The following is a 14,808-nucleotide window of genomic DNA, read 5'->3' as shown; positions in this document are numbered from 1 at the left end:
TTAACTTCACACTTGGGAGAAGGGGGTTGTGGGGGAGGGGGTCTGACAAACAGAACCAAGATCTCAAAAGAAAAAGCTGTAGACTAAGAAGCCTCATAGGGACTTTGAAAAGATGAACATTTTCTTTTAAAATACAGAAAGCCAAGCTCATGCATGGGGCAGGATGCATACTTGGGTGTGTGTGTGTGTGTGTGTGTGTGTGTGTGTTCCTGTGTACAAGCTTATGCCTCAAGAAAGTTGTGTGTGTGTGTGTGTGTGTGTGTGTTCCTGTGTACAAGCTTATGCCTCAAGAAAGTTGTGTGTGTGTGTGTGTGTGCATACTTGGGTGTGTGTGTGTGTGTGTGTGTTCCTGTGTACAAGCTTATGCCTCAAGAAAGTTGTGTGTGTGTGTGTGTGTGTGTGTGTGTGTTCCTGTGTACAAGCTTATGCCTCAAGAAAGTTGTCAACTGGGCCTAAATGTGTGTGTGTGTGTGTGTGTGTGTGTGTGTGTGTGTGTGTGTGTGTGTGTGTTCCTGTGTACAAGCTTATGCCTCAAGAAAGTTGTCAACTGGGCCTAAATTCTCACCTTCTGCTAATCTTAGGTTGGGCAAAAGTAGGAAATGAAGGTTAAGGAGGATGTTTGCCTAAGCATTGGAACCAATTCCAACCTGCTCAGGATCCTTGGCAAAGCCCGGGAGATTCAAGGATGCTGGTCATTTATAGAAATAATTGTCTAATCATCAAGTGAGCTAACCAGAAGAGAACTCATGGCCACATACAGATAAGAATACAAAGCAGAGTTCAAAAGTCACCATGGCTGGGCACCAGTGGCTTGATGTTTGAGAGCTGAGAAGAGGCTGAGGTCTGAGGATCATGATTCAAAGCCCAGGACGAATGTCCCTTTGCAGATAAGAGCAAGCATTGGCAAACAGGAATGCTTCAAACTAAAAAGCTTTCCCACAGCAAATAAAACAGTCACTAGACTGAAGAAGCAATACCGCATACAGAATGGGAGAAATCTTTGGCAGCTATGCATCTGACAAAGAATTTATAACCAGAATCTACGAGTAGCTCAAAAACTAAGCTCCAAAAGAATCAACCAGAGAATTTATAAATGGGCAAATGAATTGGCAATTCTCAAAAGAAGAAATACCAATGGCCAGTAAATACATGAAATGCAAATCAAAAGGACATGGAGATTCCATTACTCTAGACAACAAAGGCTGGCAAAGACTGGTGTGGAAAGGAACACTTATACACTGTTGGTGGGAATGTAAACTAGTGTAGCCACTACAGAAAGCAGTATGCTTATTCCTCAAAACCCAAAACAGAGAACTACCATATGATCTAGTGATACCACTCTTAGGCCTATACCCAAAAGGAGTTAGGATGCAATAGAGACACTTGCACACTAACATTTACTGCAGCACTATTAACAACAGCCAAGCTATGGAAGCAACCTAAGATGCCTTGATTCTTTCAAATATTGAACCACCTGATAAATGGACAATGAAAATTGGGTACGTACAGACAACAGAGTATTATTTAGCCATAAAGAAGACTGATATTATGTCATGTGCAGGAAAATGAATGAAACTGAAAACCACCTTGTTAAGCAAAGCCAGCCAGATCCAGAAGGGCAAGGTCTCATGTATGAGAACGTGATTGTAAAGTTTGGGGGACAAGAAAAAGAAGAAAAGAGTGAAGGAATGGAAGGTGAATAATATCCAAAGACGTTGCATCTATAAACACAAACTCAACTGAAAGCTGTCAACTAATAAGGGGGACAGAAAAGCAGGAAAAGCTCAATAGAGAAGGTTAATCTGACAAGTCAAAGACATGTGAAGAAACCATGGTGAAACTGCTTTGCACAAATACTATATATATAAAAAAGAATGACAAGAATGTGTAACAGGTTTTGTGGGGGTGGGTCCAGGGGGAGGGGTGGAGCAATGAACAGGGTATAGACAAGCAACTTATTAACCATCTTTCTTTTTTTTTGACTGCCACAAAAATGATAATGTCCCTCTCAAATTTCTAAGCAGCTTCTTTTTGTCTGTTCACTATTAAGGTGATTATATTTTTTTAACTTAGTCTGAAGCCAATCATTCCAATAAAAAGTACAATTTTTTCCATTTAATAAATGCTAAGAGTTCATTTGTAATTTTCATCACTATTTGCTTTATGTTTCTTCTATTTGCCTTATACTGTTGCTAGGAAACCAGTTCATAATACAATTTCCTAGTGCAGCCCACAGAATCACCTTCCAGCCAACCCAGAGGTCATCAAACTTTGTGGCCGGGGCAATTCTCTGCCAGACGATATGCCAATGGACATTTCACACCACACAGGTGCACTCTGGCCTGGCCTCTGCTTGGTTCCAGTTCTCCTAACAGCAAGTGAGCAGCCAATGCCCTATCCATCCACACTGCAGTTGATTCCCAGCCAGAGCTGTCCCTGGACACCTTCATCAGTCCCTGTCACCCACCCAACTCACTCTTCTGCAGTTTGGGTCTTTTTTAAAACTATTAGCTGAATGAAATGTTTGCCCCCTTGGAGGTAAAACAGCATAGCTGATCATAATTACTCCCCCAAGCAACACACGTCCAAAACTCCTGCTCAGATAAATACTTGAGGTGGAGATTGCATGGATATTTGCATAATTCAGAGGCAGGAAGGACAGCATTCAGAGAGGACTAAGACTTTACCTTCCATAAAATCGGGCTTACCTCAACTCTCATCAGGGGGGAAAAAAAAACCAACTGGGAGGAATAATCTCAGCAACATCATCTTACCAAAAATTAAAAATAAATAAAAGGGCACTAGTTGCTCACTTTCGTAATCTTAGCTATTCAGGAAACAGGGATCCTGATTAGTGTAGTTCACAGCCAGCCCAGACAGAAAAGTCCGTGACATTCTTCTCTCCAATTAATCAGCAAAAAAGCCAAAAGTGGAGCTGTAACTCAAGTGCACAGTGCCAGTCTAGAGCGAAAAAGCTCAAGGACAGCACCTAGCCCCTGAGTTCAAATCCCAGTACTGACACTAAATAAACTGTCAAAAACTCTCAGCACTGCCCCTTCCTTTAAGGTGAAGACAAAAATAGGTTTCATGTGCAAAAAGCTTGGTTCGAGCAAAATAGGTTTCATGTGCAAAAAGCTTGGTTCGAGCAGATGGAGGGAACAACTTTTTTACCTGTGCTGGTGGTCCTCCTGGAGCCTTATGCTCATCCCTTGGCCTTATTGCCCAAGGTTTAAGGCTCTTGTCACTTGAGCCACAGCTTCACTTCCAGCTTTTTGGTGGTAGATAGGAGGTAAACATTTCACGGACTTTCTTTCCGGGGCTGGCTTTGAACCTTGATCCTCAGATCTCAGCCTGGGTAGTTAGGATTACAGGGGTGAGCCACCAGTGGGGCTCAGGGGAGTTGGAGATGACCCCTCCCCTCCCCCACTGCAGGGCAGTTACCAGGCCCCGATGCCAGGGGTGGGCGGGGCTGACCTTACACCCCGGCCCAGGAAGGGGGTGGGGGGGAGGCGCGGGCACAAGAGCCGGGAGGGGGAGAGGCGCGCGCACGGGGGCGGGGGAGGGGGAGGGAGAGGGGGAAGGGAGGGGAGGGGAAGGGGCGGCGCGGTGACGCAACCACGGCAGACTCGCGAGCGGATTCTCCTCAGCACCGGCCTGGCGGGAAGCACAGGTGGCGGAGCCCGAGGCGACGGCCCCGAAGCCCCGCTCCGGTGCGGACCCCGCGGGCGCCCCGAGGTGCGGCCCGCTCCCCTCGGTGGGCGGCGGAAGTGGGGCCGCCGCGCGGCCCAGCGCGCCGTTCCCGCAGGCCCCACCAGGCCCCAGACCCCGGCCCGGAGGACAAGCGTCTTTTTACCTGCTCCCCGCCGCCGGCTGAGCCACCCCGCACACCGGCCGGGAGACGACCCCGGGCCGCCCACCCCGAGGGCACGCCGCAGCCCCGGACCCCACCGCTGGGGCGGCCCCGGCGCCACCCGGCTTCCAACACCTCTGCCCCGGAAGTTGATTTTCGCCAAGACCCGCCCATTCCGCACCTGTCGATCAAGGCACTGGGCGCGCGTCACGTGGGCGGAGGCCCTCGCCCGAGGCCTCGCTTTGGAGACCTGTCCGGGCCCCGGGGCCGGGGCCGCTGAGCGCGGCACGGATGCTCGCCAGGGGGACCGACCTTGTGTCTGCGCCCAGTCCGCACTGACGGAGACACAGGGCCAGCTGGTGCGGGTGGCTCACACCTGTAATCCTAGCAGCTCGGGAGGCCGAGGTCTGAGGATCCACCTGCCCAGGCAGGAAAGTTCATGAGACTCACCGCCAGTGAACACCAGAAAGTCGGAATTGGAGCTGTGGTTCAGGTGGCGAAGCGCCAGCCTTGAACAGCGCCCAGGCCCTGGGTTCTCGTCCCAGCGCTGTCACCAGCGTGTGCGGTAAGAGTCTCCCCAGACGCAGGTCTTGGGCCGCCGAGGACAGCGGCTCACACGCGCCATCGCATGTGACAACTTGTTTTCAACTGTGAAGCCACCCCTTTTCAGGATCTTAAAAGGAGAAGGAAAAGGACACTACTGGAAGATCCTGGATTTCCCAGGAAGAATGGGTATATGGATGTGTGTTTCCATTTCAGACGGAAGATACCTAGTAGGTAGAAAGGGTCAGCCAGGCGCCTACGGATGAAGATGACCCTCCATGGTTGACCTGGGAGGGCTTTTTTTATTCAGTGTGTACCATTCACCCAGGATCGTGTCAAGTGTAACAATTCAAGACAACAGTGCACACCCGAGATCTCGACCTACAAGGAGCTTACAGTCTAATTACCTAGGCATTTGGGCAAAAACCTCTGGGATCGTCACGTTCGTTATGTAAAAGTCATTCTGGAACATCTTTGGCCTCAATTTTCTTTGCTTTCCATTGACCCAGATGAACTCAAACCAGTCATTTCTGTTCTCTACTGATGAGCAAAATCCTAACAAGCCTCCAGTAAATTCAGGCGAAAGTTATTAATGAACATTTTCAAAGTGGAACAAATTTCCTCTCACAAGGGTATTTTGATTTGGGGAAATATGATGCTTTATTACACATATTTCTTCATTCACGTATTGGATTACCAAGTTGGGGGCCATCTCTACATCCAGCCATCTATTTCTCAGTCATCTTTGTATATCCAGAGTAGCTTCTGGCAAGTAGGAAAAAATAGTCAACAAATACTTATTAAATTAAGGGCTATTATCTTTGTTTTGTTTTGTCCCATATGCCTTTTTTCTGAAAACTTCAGATAAGTGTCTAAGGAGTTTCCATGGAAGTATTTACATCTCAACCTCAACCACTTAATACAAAATTTAATATTAAGCAGATTTTTAATAACAGTAAATATTGGATATTTGCAATGTACCTGGCATTGGGCGAAATAATTTTATATATTATATTCTTATTTATATAATTATCAAAATTTTAAGTAGTTGTACAAAGAGATTTCAATTCAGCATGTCACCTCTTCCATTGTTCCCCCCCAGCTCGCCCAACTCCACCCTTCCCTCAAGTTCCCTAGTTCCATTTTCACATGTGGACTTTGACTACTATGACTGTATTCACCCACCCTTCTTCTCTCCATTTGTCTTCCCTTCAGCCCCTTGAACTTACCGTTTCCCAACAACACGTTTCAGCTTCCTGCTATTCATTTTGTTAGACTGCAAGTTAGTTATTCAGAGGGGTTACATCATTGGAATCCTCCCTGAATATACCATACTTCAGTCAATTTGTGTATCTACACATCTGACCTTCTCTATGTTTTTGTATATCTTTGTAACTTAGAACTTTCACATATGAGAGAAAATCTGTTGGGCTAAATATCTTTACTTGTGGTCACAACCAACCTGTAAATTAGATATATTACAATAACTTTTTTTTTTTTTTTTGTCAGTTGTGGGGCCTGAACTCTGGGCCTGGGCACTGTTCTTCAGCGCTCAGCTCAAGGCTAGTGCTCTACCACTTGAGCCGCAGCGCCACTTCCAGCTTTTTCTGTGTATGTGGTGCTGAGGAATTGAACCCAGGGCCTCATGCATGCAACGCACTCTATCACTGAGCCACCTTCCCAGCCCAAGGTATAATAACTTTTTGGATGAGGATACAAACTTTATGATAATGACTGAAGAGACAGAGCAGGATCTGAAACCAGATCTGCCCAACCAAAAGATGTAATGTTTACTCACTGCAGCTCATCAGCACTACTTTCCATACCACTTGCTTATCTGAATCTTAAAACCTTTGTAAAATCCCTTCCCCAGAGTAATCTGTCTCTTTTCTTATACATAGTGCAATGGTTTGTAATATATTATCAGTGTTAGCCAACCATCACCACAATCACCCCTCATTTCTCCCGCCTTCCATCACTGAGCCTCAGCCCTAAACACCCACCGGTCCCCTCCTTTCTCCCCCTCTCTTTCTCTCTCTCTCTCTCTCTCTCACACACACACACACTTTCTGCCTTCTGTCCTTCCTTGTTAGTGATTTGTCCATACTGAGTCTTGAACTCAGCATCTGAGCACTGTCTTTTAACTTTTTTGCTCAAGGCTAGCACTCTACCACCTAACTAACCACAGCTCCACCTCCTGAGTAGCTAGGATTACTGGTGTGAGCCATCAGCACCTGGCTGTCATTTACGTTTGCTGTGTTTCTATCTGCAGGCATATCATCCTCATAAAATTGTGATCTCGTGAGATGAGTAATTCGATGATCTGTCCCAAACGATCAAATATGGGGAAAGATAATATCAACTCAGAAAGAATGAAAAATTATGAACTCCTGAAGAAAAGTGATAGCTATGAATTTGGCAGTGAGGGTTGGAAGGCATGTAAAAAGTAAAAAGAAAATCAGAATTGAAAAAGGGCCAGGCACTGATACCTCCTGCCTATAATCCTAGCTACTCAGGAGGCTGAGATCTGAAGATAACAGTTGGAAACCAGCTTAGGCAGGAAAGTCTATGAGACTCTTATCCTTCTTGTTCACAGACATAAGCCATGGGCATGTGGGTGGAGTCCACGTCTATTTACTTACTTGAAAATGATCACCAGTGGACATGAGGTTGCTTTCCCAATATTTGTTCATTCTTTCCACATGTAGCACACACCTGAGAAGTTTGGATGGAAATAAATTCATCTTTGTGTCCAAATTTAGTCCAATCAGAATAACCTAATGTCAATCTAATGTATCCTTCTTGGCTATGAGTAATTGTTTTGAATTGAGCTACGGCTCCACTTCTCTCTCACCATATCATTTTTCAAATATCTCCAGTACAGATAGATTAGTCACTAGTCACTAAACAAAATTAAAACCAGAAGAATATGAAAGTCTAGTTAGGAAACAAATTTCAAGATTATCAAGCTAGGGCTAGACATGATCTCTGATCATGAGTATTTACCTTTGAAAGTAACAAGAAATCTAAAACAATATTTAAGGGAGAACATATTCTTAGATAAACCTCATGCTTAACTGATAATATCCTGTTACTATTTAATTTTAGGAATCTCCTCAGATACCAAACATGACAAAAAAAATAACATCATTACCAGGGGAGCATCTCACATGGACCATAGGGAATGCCACAACTGCATGAGCCATACCCAGGGCCAGGATATGATTCGGAGATGGAGCCATGGTGAAATGTTCCCACATATCCTCTTTTTAATTGAGTTTTTATTGTATTTATTTTACCTTTTCCATTACATACTTTTTTATTAGACTTTTATTTTTAGATTTATATCGATAGTATTTGGTTGTTAGATCATAGGCTCTCCAGATAGACCTAACACTTTTGGGGAGGAAATAAAGGTGAAAGAAGAAGAAGAGGAGGTAGAAGAGGAAGATACAGAGATAATAGGAAAGACGGGGGAAGGAGGGAAGGCTATGAGAAGGTGGAGGGAGAGAGTGAATGTGCTAGTTATTATGACTGGGCAGCAAAAGGGTGTACTTCTCATAGAAGGATCCCAATGCTGTGACTCCTTTGAACAACTAACTTACAGTTTAACAAGTTGAATACCAGGAAGCTAAAACATGTTTTGTCACCGTGGGGTGAGTTCAAGGGGAGCAGACATATAGAGAAAGGAAGGGTTTGAATACAGTCATCATATTTCAGTGTATACATGAAAACTGAGCCAAGTAACTTGAGGGGTTGGCTGGGTTTGAGCAAGGTGGAGAATGATGGAAGGGGTGACAGTCAAAATGCATTATACTCATAAATTGACATGTTGAATTGAAACCTTTTATACAGCTTCTTAAAATGTTTTAATGAAATGTAAAAAAAAAAATTAAAGGTGTATAGGACTTTAGAGTCAGTCATTGTTATACAAATGAGCATTTCACACTTGTTCCATTGTTTAAAATTCTGGAATGTTCCTTGAGATTGAGGCCAGCCCTTTTCCAAGACTAGATCATGACTAATGTCAGCCAGAAGTTGCCCTAACACTAGTCATATTCCTTAGGGATTATCCGACAAGTACAAAACCAAGGGCAGTTGTTCAATTTGTTGGAAGGAACTTCCTGTCTTCCAAAAATTAAGTAGTGAAGCATATGATCTCTTGGGAACTGAGTCTGAATTATTGATCAAATCAGTTCTAAAGTTTCTATCACATCCTATCTATTGTTTCAACTTAGTTTTTTATTTGTTTTTTGTTTTTGTTTTGTTTTTTTTGGTCAGTTGTGGGATTTGAAGTCAGGGCTTGGGCACTGCCCTGGACCTTTTTCAATTAAGGTTAGTGCTCTACCACTTTGAGCCACAGTGCCACTTCCGGTTTTCTTGTGGTTAATTAGAGATAAGAGTCTCACAGACTTTCCTGCCTGGGTGAGCTGGCTTTGAACCACAATAGTGACATCTCAGCCTCCTGAGTAGGATTACAGACATGAACCATTGGTACCCAGCTACAACTGTTTTCTGTTACATGCACCCCTAAGGGTTATCACGGTGTAGGATTCTGCGTTTCTAGCCACATATTAAAAGAGCCTCTCTATATTCTTTTCTTTGGTCCTGTTCAGGGAATTGTAAAGTTAAAATAGATTGCCCACTTTCAGGCTCCTGTGACTCACACCTGTAGAGGCTGAGATCTGAGGATTGCAGTTCAAAGCCAGCTTGGGTAGAACAGTCTGTGAGATTCTTCTCTCTAGTGAACTACCAAAAAGCTGGAAGTGGAGATATAGCTCAAGTAGAAGAGCACCAACCTTGAGTGGAAAAAGCCCAGTACAGGCACAAAAGACAAAACAGCTAGGACCTGTGGAACTAAACTTTCTAGAATCTTCATAAAAGTCAGTAGTGGAATCTTTTAAATTATAGACTAACTTTAAAATCTAAATTATTCACATATTTCTAAATAGTTAATTAATCCTTTAGTCTCTGGCTGCTGAATACTACCTTTATGATGAACACTGGATAATTAAAATTCAAGCTAGATTTTGTATCCTTAGTGTGCTGTCATATTGCTTCTTTAGAAGTTACTGAACTACTTTTGTAGATATAAGAAGGAATAGAGGCAGACAGCATTACAAGAGCTGCTACAACTAAGATAAATTGAGTTTGAGCTCGTTTTTCAAAGTGTCTGGTCTTGAGAAAATTCTGCAGTTTGAGTAATGGGCCTAGAAAGAACATGGTTGAATTCCAGCAACATTTTGTTGAGAATCTGATCACTAGAGTTTACTAGAAAATGCAAAATTATTATGTGTGAAAAATGGAAAGGCCTGTGTTTGTTTCTCTTTCTTTAGATTATGGATTTTACATTATTTTAATTTAAAAAATTGTGTCCTCTTTTTCCCCCGTATGCTAAGAAATAATTTAATTAATTAATTAAATAATTTAACAGCATAGGAAAAAAAGAAAGCATCTAAACATTTGAAAGAATTGCTCCTCCTGGAAACAATTCTGCCTACATATTTATTATATTCAAAACTACTAGATGTACTTTTTTGGTTTTTGTCAGTTGTGTGGCTTGCACTCTGGACCTGGGCGCTGTCCCTCATCTTTTCAGCTCAAGGCTAGCACTCTACCACTTGAGCCACAGAGCTACTTCCAGTTTTCTGGTGGCTTATTGGAAATAAGAGTCTCATGGACTTTGCTGCCCAGGCTGGCTTTGAACTGTGATCCTCATATCTCAGCCCCTTGAGTAGCTAGGATTATAGGCATGAGCCACCCGTGCCCAGGGATTTACATTTTTTAATACAAGTAAGAGTCTAATCAAAATTGTCTCCAAACTGGGCACGGGTGGCTCATGCTTGTAACTCTAGTTACTCAAAAAAGGCTGAAATTTGAGGATCTTGGGGATAAATTCAAGAGACTCATGTCTAATTAACAAGCAAAATGCTGGAAGTGAAGGTGTGGTGAAGAAGCCATGCAAAAGAGTAAGACACACACACACACACACACACACACAATCTTAGTAAAAGTTCTGTAGGATTGAAGCATAAGGACATATAGTCAAAGACACTATCAAGCTGAGCTATCAAAATCCACGTATGATGATTAGCAGCATCTGCCTGCTTAGGAAGAAGAGCCATTCAGTAAGAGTAGAAGCATCAATTTTCCTGGCTCATGTGAGCTTTTCTGTTGTATTCTTAACTCATGCAAGCTTTTTGTGTTATATTCATTTTTCAAATTCTTTGCATAAGCTATTTATCTTAAGTCTAAGAGTTGCAATTTAACAAATACTAATAATGACTTCCCCAGAGATCAAGTGACCATAAAATTAATTTGAGCTTAAATTAAAATACTGTTTTAGTAAATTTAGGTTTATAATATACTCCCAAATTTAAAGTCTTATGAAAATATTTGGTCAGCAAGTTCTGGAGTAAAATATAGATTTTTATGAATCCTATTGTGAAAAATATAAATAAAAATATGCTTTGTACTTTGTAGGAAAGTGCTAAGCATTCCTTTTGTGTTTTTCTCAATGGTGAGAGTTGAATCCAACAATCATTCTACTCCTGAGTTATACTTCCACTCCTGATGTTAAGAATTATATGCCTTTGGGCCAGGTATCAGTGGCTCATGCCTGTAATCCTAGCTACTCAGGAGGCTGAGATCTGAGGATCACTATTCAAAGCAGGCCCTGGCAGGAGAGTCCGTGAGACTCTTATCTCCAATAAACCACTAGAAAACCAAAAGTGGTACTGTGGATCCAGTGGTAGAGTGATAGCCTTAAGCTGAAGAGCTGAGGGACAGCGCCCAGGCCCAGAGATCAAGCCCCTTGACTGAGAGAGAGAGAGAGAAAAAAAGAATTCTATGCCTTTGGGAGAGGAACAGTACTGTGGTTTTAACTCAGAGCCTCAAGCATGCTTGGCTCAACTAGTGCTCTACCACTTGAATCATGCCTCCAACCCTAATTTTTATTGGTTATTATGAAGATGGAATATTGTAAATTTTAATGCTTGGGCTGGCTTGGAACTACTCTCCTTCAGACATCAGCCTCTCAAAAGGATTATAGACATGAGCCATGTGTGCCAGTTAAAGATTCAAAGAATTCTTTATTACCTTTTGCCCAGACAATATTTCCCCAGTTATAAAAATTATATAGAGATTATATATTGATCACCTGTAGGGCCAAAAATATGCTATATAATCACTAAAGAAGTCAGTATGGGAAGAGGTGGGTAGGGAAGGGATGGTAGGGGAAAAACAAAGGAGGAGGTAATAATGCTTGATAGGAAATGTACTCACTACCTTACTCATGTAACTGTAACCCCTCTGTACAGTATTTTTACAATAAGAACATATAAAAAATAAGGAAAGTTAGTCAGGCTCAGGGAGAAAAAGGCCACATGTTTTCTCTCATATGAAATAGATCAAATTATAAACATATATACATCATATGTGTGTATATGTATAAAGAAACTGATATATGATATAGTCAGAGGAGGATACCAGTAGTATAAGACCCCTGAACAGCAAACATACAGTTTAGTAAAATGAATACCAGGAAAACTGAAATGTTGTTTTGTCATAAATGAGGGGTTTGAGGTCAAAAGGAAGGGGGACAGACAAATGGAGATAAGAGGGTGAGTGAACACAGTCATCATATTCAATGTACACATGTGAAAATGGAACCAGGTAACTTGAAGGGATGGGTGGTGTGAGGCTGACAGATGGGGAGAATGATGGGAGGGGCTGACATTGATCCAGACGCACTGCACTCAGAAATTGACAGGTTAAATTGAAACCACTTTGTATAACTGCCTAAAGAAAAAAAACATTTTTAATTAAATTGAAAAGATAAATTCTGTAAATTGATGATAGTCTTTCATTTTCTGGATATCTATAAAAATTAGAAGACGAAGGAAAATATATTTATATATTTGGATATAACCCAACTGGTTATAGTTAGTAGGCATTTAACCAATGATTTAAAACCTATAATAATGAAAAAAACTACGGGCAAAAAGACTGCTAGCAGCTCATTAAGCAAGTAAACCTGCTAAACATTATTATTCAAAAGGTTTCTGAAGTGAACACAGGTAGCTCTTACCTGTAATCCTAGCTACTCTGGAGGCTGAGATCTGAAGAACACACTTCAAGAACAGCCCATGCAGGAAAGCTCACGAAAAGTCTTATCTCCAGTTAACCAGCAAAAAACCAGAAGTGGAAGTGTGGCTCAAGTGGTAGGACCCAGGCTTATGTGAAAAGGCCAAGCAAGAAAAAAAGGCCTTTCATTCTAACCACATTAGCAGAACATTTAAAAAAGCAAGTAAAATTCAAATCAAACAGCAAATAATGTTAGTTACCAAAGGTCATGAAATGCTAATTAGATAGCATCATACACCTACATCCATTCCGAAACTTCCCTGTATTGATTTAACCATGGATTGTATTCGGTTAGGTGGCAATGATTAAATAAGCAATATCTAGTATCATGGCACTTCCAACATGGTTGACCTCCAAACGTTTGTTGCTTTGTCCAAATCAAACAGTATTTACAATCTTATTAGATTAGTTATTCGGTTATTTGGCCTTCTCTTAAGAAAGAGAAAGCTCCATGTTTTATATATAAAATTAATTTTTTATAAAAGTGTATGAGAATTCAGCATGTTGATTAGAAGCTGGTTTTCTTGAAAAAAAGAATAGATAGAATAAATTGAGGTATAGATATAGGTATTTGTGTGTGTGTGTATGCGTGCATGCATGCACATGCACATACACGCATGTGTGTGTGCACTTGTTTACCAGTGTTAGGGTAGAACTCAGAGCCTGGGAGTTTTCTGTTAGTTTTTTCTACTCAAGGCTAGCACTCCACCACTTGACCCACAGCTCCACTTCTGGCTTTTTGATAGCTAATTGCAGATAAGAGTCTTAGAGACTCTCTTGCCTGGGTTGGCCTTGAGCCACATTCCTCTATCAGCATCCTAAGTAGCCAGGAATATAGACATGAACCCCTGGTGTGTAGAAGAATACTTTTTAATCACTTTTCATTCAGTGCTTTGAGGGGGGTGATTTGAAGGGAGGAAAGGTGGAAGTAATTCTTCCTGACTATAGCTTGTGTTAACTTAGACTAATTACAAGTATTCTGGATCCATTTTTAGCTATCAAAGACCAAGTGATGGCCATTTGATGAGCTGGCATGAAAAGAATAGGTAGGCTCAGGGAGCCCACAATTGCAAGCAGTGGTCGCAGTACACAATGTGGCATTGGCTGGTACCCTGGATGTATAGAGTGAATTGTCCTCTTAGCTCAGACATTTCCCCTCCTGGTTACCACCATGTCTTACCAGAGGGCAATGTGTAGAGATAGCTCCACGGATGCCTGCACCAGCTATCTCTTGTACAGAAACCAACTACACACAACTGGATTGGGTTGCTACACAATGCATTCACATAGAAAATTGTAACACTCTACTCCAGAAATAAATACGCATGGTATAAGTCAATTAAAATTAGTATCAGATGACAGGCAAGACAATAAGTCATGTTGTATGTGTGAGTGCCAGTAATGGACACTTCCCCTTAGCTTTATCTCTCAAGGCTGGCACTGCACTACATGAGCCACACCTCCACTTCTGGCTTTTTGATTTAATTGGAGATAAGAGTCTCACAAACTTTTTTGCCCCAGGTAGCTTCAAACATGATCCTCAGATCTCGACCTCCTGTATAGCTAGGATTACTGCCATGAACCATGAACTCTCAGCTCATGGAAGTTTTTTTTGTTAGATTTATCATATTTATGTTCCTTACATGGAATTCTCAATAGTAAGAAACTAGCCAATCACCACATGAAGTATTAAATAGTGAGATTCTTTTTGTATATGTGTGCTGGTACTGGGACTTGATCTCTCATGCTTTCACTTGGCTTTTCTGCTCAAAGCTGGCCCTCTACCACTTGAGCCATAGCTCTACATCTAGATTTTTGCTGGTTAATCTGAGCTAAGAATTTCATGGACTTTTCTGCCCAGGCTAGATTTGAATAATGATCCTTAGAGCTTAGCCAATTGAGTAGCTAGGATTATAAGTGTGAGTCACCAGCACATGGCTACATATTGAGGGTTTGGGGGCTTGGTGGTTTTTGTTTTTGTTTATTTGTAAATTCTGTTTTAGAGTTTTCAGTTTATAGTCATTTTGAGATTACCCAACTCATCCTCTTTAGACTTAAAAAACTCCTATGAGTGTGGGTAAACTGCCTTCTCTTGAATACTTCACACTTGAATAATCAAGACTTCAATTATAGACACAAATTGTCAGTGAATATTGATTGAAAAAACTAAAACATAGGATAAAACAAGACAGAACACTTAGAAGGTCCCTTCACAAAAGCTTGAAATCTTTCAGGGGATTCAAATGTAGATGAAAAGTTAAATGCCTGAT

The 14,808-nt window shown here is 41.8% G+C and overlaps 1 protein-coding gene across 4 annotated transcripts in view; it reads right to left on the bottom strand.

The window, feature by feature from the left end:
- The window catches only part of Ccdc91 (coiled-coil domain containing 91), a 200,792-nt gene extending 196,792 nt beyond the window's left edge, over positions 1-4,000 (bottom strand). For all 4 annotated transcript variants that reach the window (XM_070038098.1, XM_070038163.1, XM_070038179.1 and 1 more), the window contains exon 1: positions 3,854-4,000. The gene's annotated coding sequence lies outside the window, so the exon portion shown is untranslated. The remainder of the gene's footprint in view (positions 1-3,853) is intronic.
- Positions 4,001-14,808: the final 10,808 nt, after the last annotated feature.

Source organism: Dipodomys merriami, unplaced genomic scaffold, assembly GCF_024711535.1.
Source record: "Dipodomys merriami isolate MVZ:Mamm:240054 unplaced genomic scaffold, mDipMer1.0.p SCAF_10, whole genome shotgun sequence".
In the NCBI taxonomy this organism is placed as follows: Eukaryota; Metazoa; Chordata; class Mammalia; order Rodentia; family Heteromyidae; genus Dipodomys; species Dipodomys merriami.
This window is presented reverse-complemented; position numbering and strand designations above follow the sequence as displayed.